Below are 7,230 nucleotides of genomic sequence, written 5' to 3' on the forward strand. Positions count from 1 at the left end.
TAAGGGAATGGTGGCAAGACCCTTCAAAGTTCTGGGTCAGGACATAATAGGCTTATAAGACGAAGGGATTTCGAAAAGTATATCAGTTAATTTATGCAATGATGTGTTCGTTGTATGGCAAGCCAGACTGTGAAATTCTGTATAGCACATGGGTTCCCCTCATGTACGAAGTTGCCACTCGAGGGACCATTTTTAATTGGGAAAACATCATGCGCTCATCCTTGAAAATAAACATAACGGCTGCCAAGCTCCCATAATTTGAACATCCTCTAGAATTCTATATGTCATAATACCTCCTTGACATTATTTGCTCGAGATGCTACTTCGAAAACTGGAGCTGCAACTGGGACTTGCTGGCAGCCAACCCCGTGCAGAGCCATCACAAAGTTTTTTGGGACACAAGTTACAAAGGCGTGCTAGATATAATCTCTGAAACTTTCATCAATCCATTGTACCAGCTACTATTCCAGGAAGAACCACCATGCATGTCAAAGAGGGCTATGAAGACACTCGTCAAGGTAGAAAATTGGTTCCCCTTTTAGGAAGGAATATTCATTAGAGTGTTCGGTACCCATAAGCTCCCGCATGCACTACCTAGGTTTTCCACAGACAAGACGCTCCTACGAGAGGTCTGCTATCAAATGATGCAAGGGTTTTCAAAGATATTGAACAAAGGAAAAGAGAAGCTGTGGCCTGGTTTCCCTCTCACCATCGGGACATACGTGGTAGAAAATGTCAAATAGGTGGAGGCAAAGGCTTAGGCATTGAAGGGAAACTGTTTCGTAACACTCAACTACCAAACATATGATCTGGAGGAAGTAGTGGTTGCCCATTCCAGAAAGAAAAAATTCAGTTAGCCATATTCTCATACCCAAAAGGATATTGAAGGTGGGGTTAGAAACCAGTTAATGCTACAAGGAAGCTTAGCCCAAGAGAATAAAGGGTCGAAGAGGATGAGCCCCAATATGATTCCTAGAAAGACATGAGCCTCAAAGGAAGATCTTCCTCCATAAAGAAAAAGCAGCACGAAGCACCAACAGGCACTAGGGAATTTGAGAAGCGCAAAGTGAAAGATGTTGAATAACCCGTGAGTGACAACAAGGAGGAGGATGCTACACTGGAAAAACGAAACGCCAGCTTAGCAAGAGAGAAGTGAGTGCTCAAGAGGCAAAGGGAGCTGGAGAGAAAACAACCTCCACATTCTAGCAACCTGAGCCAGAGCGAGAAAAGGAGAAGGTAGGAAGAGCAAGAAAAGGAGAGACAGTTGTAGGAAAAGCAATGGGAAGAAGAAAGGAGAGCCCAAGATGCGGCAAAGAAGAGAAATCGAGCAGAGTAGAGAAGAAAGGAGGAAGAGGAAGAGAAGAAAAAATGTGATGAAGAAGCTAAGGAGAGAAGGCAGGAAGAGAACAAGAGGTTGGAACAAGAGCTGAAGAACATGAAAGATGAACTTGAGAGGGAACGAGCACTAGTAGAAGAAGAAAAAAGGCAATGAGAAGAAAAGCTTGGGAGGGATAAGGAAAAGGAAGCCAGGGAGAGTGAACAAGGTGAGACCAGCAAAAAAACTTACCTAGGGATGGGGCAAAGTGAGCTTCCTCCATTATATGTACCCACTACTACTCCCCTTACTTGCAGAAATCTTCCACTCCAGGAGCTAGGTATCTCGGGGGATCAAGACAAGGAAGTCCTAGATCTTACTAGACTCACTTTTGATGAAATAAACCTCAAGATCGTACAAGAAAGGAAGAAATATTTCAACAGGAACCCAGCCGAGCCCCTATCAGTGACCACAGCCAAAGATATCATGCCTAACATTACAGCAAACCCTCAAATGATCGCCTCGGCTAGGATGACTTTTGCTGCTGCCACGGAACACAATGCGGCCAAGATGAGAAATCAAATTGCGGATTTGCAGAACATGATTTATGCATCTGAGCAAAGGGCCACCATGGCGGAGCAAGAGAAGAAGAAGATGGAGGAAGAGAATGTGGCACTTCACTTAGTACACATAAGCACAGCAGAATTCCAAGAAGCAATTGAGGCAGAGACGAAGACTCTGGGAGAAGCCATGCCAGTAGTCTACAAGGATTTGTCTAAACTACACCACACAGTAGCCCCCATCGTGGTCATCGAGACACATAGAAAAGAAAGAGTCTCAATGCTTAAAGAGTCTATGATTGCTTTGGATAGGATACATGAATGGTCCGTTAAGTACCCTGGGACACCGGCGATGGTCCCTAAGAAAGATTCGATCACCATGAAAAATAATAAGGTCTAGCTCCGCATCAAAATTCAGTCCAAAGAGATGTGGAAAGGGTACTTGCATCCTACAGGCATTTGTCCAGTGGCTTGGAATCAATGATCTAATTACATGGACTTCCCTTAATAGGAGAAGTTGGACAGGTCAGGAAGCAGGATGAGATCACCAAGGAAGTACATGCATTCTAGAGACGTATAAACAAGCATCTCATACGAACGACATGCCAATCACCAGAGGAAACATCACTTGTTATGTGGTAGAACCCGTGAGGCTCTACACCAAACTGGTAACCTTGAATAATCAGGTGCATGCCAAACGGAACACCCTCATCCCAGATGGACTCGAGTCCTTGCACTGACATGATGAAGACCAGCCATAGATCACTCCCATTGCAGCGGAATACAACCTGTGGCACACGTATTTGACAAAACAGCTGAGGCTTGACGTTCTTAAAATTTCCATTATTAAATTAGTGAATTAAATTGATAGTGATTTTTGTGACATTTTTTTCTACAGTAGCATAGAACACCTTGCGAATATGAAAGGTCATGTAGAATGCAAAAAGTCATGTTGTGAATATGAAAGGTCACGTAGAATGCCAAAAGTCATGTTGTGAATACAAAAGGTCATGAGGTTGTCCAAGAGTCACGGATAGGCCAAGAGTCACTCTTACCCTATAAATATACCATCATGCCTCATTTGTAGGGATCTCTCACGGGGGACTCTTTTGGAGATATACATTGCTTGAGAGAATTTATGTCCTTTTAATATATGCAAGGAGTGATTGTAATCTTCTACTATTGGATTCTTCAAATGTTTTATGTGTTAATGGCATGAGCATAGTTCTTCACTTGATGGATCGCTTTTTCCTGAAAGCTATTTGATTTGTGGTCTGCTCACATGGTGTATCATAATCCAAACATTATGTTGCTTCGTATGAATGGTATTTGATTCGTTAACTCTATACTCGTGCTGGTGAACTATTTATTTGGTATTGGTATAATTTGTTATGACTGCATAGTTATGTATGTCATAAATGTTTGATCATTGTGAACTGGTTTACAATTGTTAAGCATGTTATCTTGGAATACATGAGTCTTATATAAAGCCTGCTAACATTAAATTTACATAAGGTTTATGTCATTTATGGTTTGGCTATTCATGGTGTATGCGACATAGGACATTTTTCAATTATTTCATTGTATTTATTTGAGGTTCATGCTTTGAATTAACTCTACATTTCACCTTCGTCTGAAGCAAACTCTATAAAATTGAATGGTAGCTAGGCCTACATATCGGAAGGGATCCCTACCACAAACAGTGCAGGTTCTAGTTGGGAACCTACATTGGGGAGATCCCCTTCACTATCGGCGGAAGATTCTAGCCCATCAACAAAACCCAAGGGATTATTACTAAAAACCATAGGGTTTATATTCCTTTGGGTTAGTAGTATTAATCCCTTGGTTTTAGAATATCAATCCCTTTAGTTTACTTACGTAAGGGTTCATATTCCTAGCATTTAATACTAAAACCCCAAGGGATTATGAACCAAAGACAGTAATAGTAACCCAAAGGATAATAAACCCAAGGGAATAATATTAAACCCTAGGGATTATTATTATAAACCCAAGATATATAAACCCTAAGTGAAATATTACAAACCCTAAAATAAACATGGTTGACGATGATTGACAATGGTTGATTTTCATTTTGAGACAATGGGATTAATATTAAAACATGGTACAAATTGGTTTACCATGGCTAACCATAGTTGACCAACACTAAAAACCCAAAGGATCATAAACCTAAGGGAATAAAATTAAACCCTAGGAATATGAACCCTTAGATCAGTAAACCTAAGGGATAAAAATTATAAACCCAACGTATATAAACCTTGAGATAAATATTATAAACACTAAAATAAACGTGGTTGACCATGGTGGATTTCCATATTGAGACAATATTTGTCACCACATGATGTTGGACTATGTTTGACCATGGCTCATTTTCATATTGAGACAATCTTTGTCACAATGTGACATTATTCCATGGTTGACCATGATTAATATTATAAACCAAAGTGAATAATAAACCCATCGGCTTTATATTATAAATCGAAGGGATTAATACTAAAACCCCAAGGAATTATGAATATTAGGGAATAATATTAAACCGAAGGGACAAATATTATAAACCCAAGGTTTATAAACTCTAAGATAAATATTATAAACACTAAAAGAAGCACGCTTGGACATGGTTTATTTCCATAATGAGACAACCCTTATCACAATGCGACATTGGACCATGGTTAACAATGGTTCATTTACATATCAAGACAATATTTGTCACAATACGACATTGGACAATGATTGACCATGTTTGATTTTCATATTGAGACAATATTTGTCACAACGCGATGTCCAACCATGGTTTACCATGATTTTCTATGATTATCCATGATTTTCGTATGGAGAAAAGTTTTGTCACAATGCGACATTTGACCATGGTTAACCATGATCGACCATGGTTGACCATGGCTAGCTACGATTGATCGTGATTAACCATGATCGATATTATAGACCCAAGGGAATAATAAACACAAGGGATAGATATTATAAACCCAAGGGAATAATAAACCCATGGGATTAATACTAAAACCCAAAGGGTTATGAATCAAACGGAACAATACTAAACCAAAGGGACAAATATTAAAAACTGAAGGCATATAAACCCAAAGATAAATATTATAAACATGTGGTTAACCATGGTCTATTTTGATATTGAGACAATTCTTATCCCAATGTGACATTAGACCATGGTTGATTTACATATCGAGACAATCTTTGTCATAATGTGATGCTAGACCATGGTAGACCATGGCTCATTTTCATATCAAGACAATGTTTGTCACAATGCAATGTTAGAAAATGGCTGACCATGGTTGATTAACATATAGAGACAATATTTGTCACAATGTGACATTAGACCATGGTTGATTTTCATATCAAGACAATATTTTTGACAATGCGACGTTCAATGACTGAAACCCCGGTCAATTTTGATATGGAGACAATTTTTGTTACAATGCGACATTCGGTGTTACATACCTCCTTCACACAATATCCATAACCACCTACAATGCTCCAATCCCTACATCTAACTTCAATTTCTTTTATATATACAATAGTTATCACATGCATGCGTATTAAATCATTTTACACACAAAGATATCACATGCAATTATACCCATATTCTTAAAGATTTGAAAACATAATATTAAGAGTAAAGAGCCAACATATAGAACATCTGATGCACTTAAATCAAATTAGATTAGCGAATATAATTTCACCTAGAAAATCGAGCCCTACCACCCAACCTAGAACTGAATTACTCCAGTTCGCCTACAAGCCGAGAGTTCTCGGCATGGATCAATTGCCCCTTGTTGATCTCTTCAATGGGTATTTAGTAGCCTCTTTCAAGATATTGTTTCCTTTAGCGACGTCCTGCTTTTATGGATCTTTTTATCCATTTCCCTAGACTTTCCCCAGAAAAGCTCACCTTTCTCTCCAGCGAGGATTTTCCTCATAAAATATTGTCTTTTTCTCACGCAACACTTTTATGCTTTTCTTAAAATTAGCATCTTTCCCGAGCTAAATAATTTAATGGATATTAATCTCCAAATCCATTGAGCTTATCTAGAATCGGATCTAGAATTCTTATTGTGAAAGAATTATCCATTCCTGTTCACCAATGGGATTTCATTTGGCAAGAATCTCATCTCGTAGTGTCTCGTTTTACAAGTGATTAAATTATCTTTATTTTTTTAATAATAAAGTATTTACTTTCATTGTTACACCTTAGACCTCGCTTTTGTTAGCTTAGGTCAACGGAGTGTTACATTCAACGGAGGGGTGTTACATTTGAGACCATGGTTGATTTACATATGAAGACAATATTTTTCATAATGCGATGTTGGACCATACTTGACCATGATTGATTTTCATATCGAGACAATATTTGTCACAATGCGAAATTCAACCATGGTTGAACAAGATTGACCATGGTTGACCATGTTTCATTCTATAAAACATGGTTCACCATGATCAACCATGGCCGACCATGGTTGACCATGACTTTCCATGATTGTCCATGATTTTCATATGGAGACAATTTTTTTCTTAATGCAATATTCGATCATGGTTGACCATTACTGACTATCATTGACCATGATTGATATTATAAACCCAAGGGAATAGTAAGAAAAGGGATTATTACTATAAACCCAAGGGATTAATACTAAAAATGCAAGGGATTATGAACCCAAGGGGATATTATTAAACCCAAGGGACAAATATTATAAACCCAACATATGTAAACTCTAAGATAAATATTGTAAACACATGGTTAACCATGGATGATTTTCATATTGAGACAATTATTATCACAATGCGACGTTAGACCATGGCTGACCATGATTGATTTACATATCGAGGCAGTCTTTGTGAGAATGCAATGTAAGACCATGGTTTACCATGGTTGGTTGATTTTCATATCAAGAAAATTTTTGTCACAATGTGACTTTAGGCCATGGTTGATTTTCATATCGAGACAATCTTTGTCTCAATCCGATGTTCGAGCATGGTTGACCATGATTGTCCATGATTTTCATATGGAGACAATTTTTATCACAATGCGACATTCAACCATGGTTGATTTTCATATCAAGAGAATATTGTCACAAGGTGACGTTAGCCCATGGTTGACCATGGTTGATTTTCATATCAAGACAATATTTGTTACAATGCAATGTTGGACCATGATTAATTTTCATATCGAGACAATCTTTCTCACGATGCAATGTTCAACCATAGTTGACCATGATTGTCCATGATTTTCATATGGAAACAATTTTTGTCACAATGTGACATTCAACCATGGTTGACCATGTTTGACTATGACTGGCTATGATTGAC

Source organism: Pinus tabuliformis, chromosome 2_2 (genome assembly GCF_031772625.1).
Source record: "Pinus tabuliformis cultivar Carrire ecotype Pingquan chromosome 2_2, CPIR1, whole genome shotgun sequence".
Taxonomy (NCBI): domain Eukaryota; kingdom Viridiplantae; phylum Streptophyta; class Pinopsida; order Pinales; family Pinaceae; genus Pinus; species Pinus tabuliformis.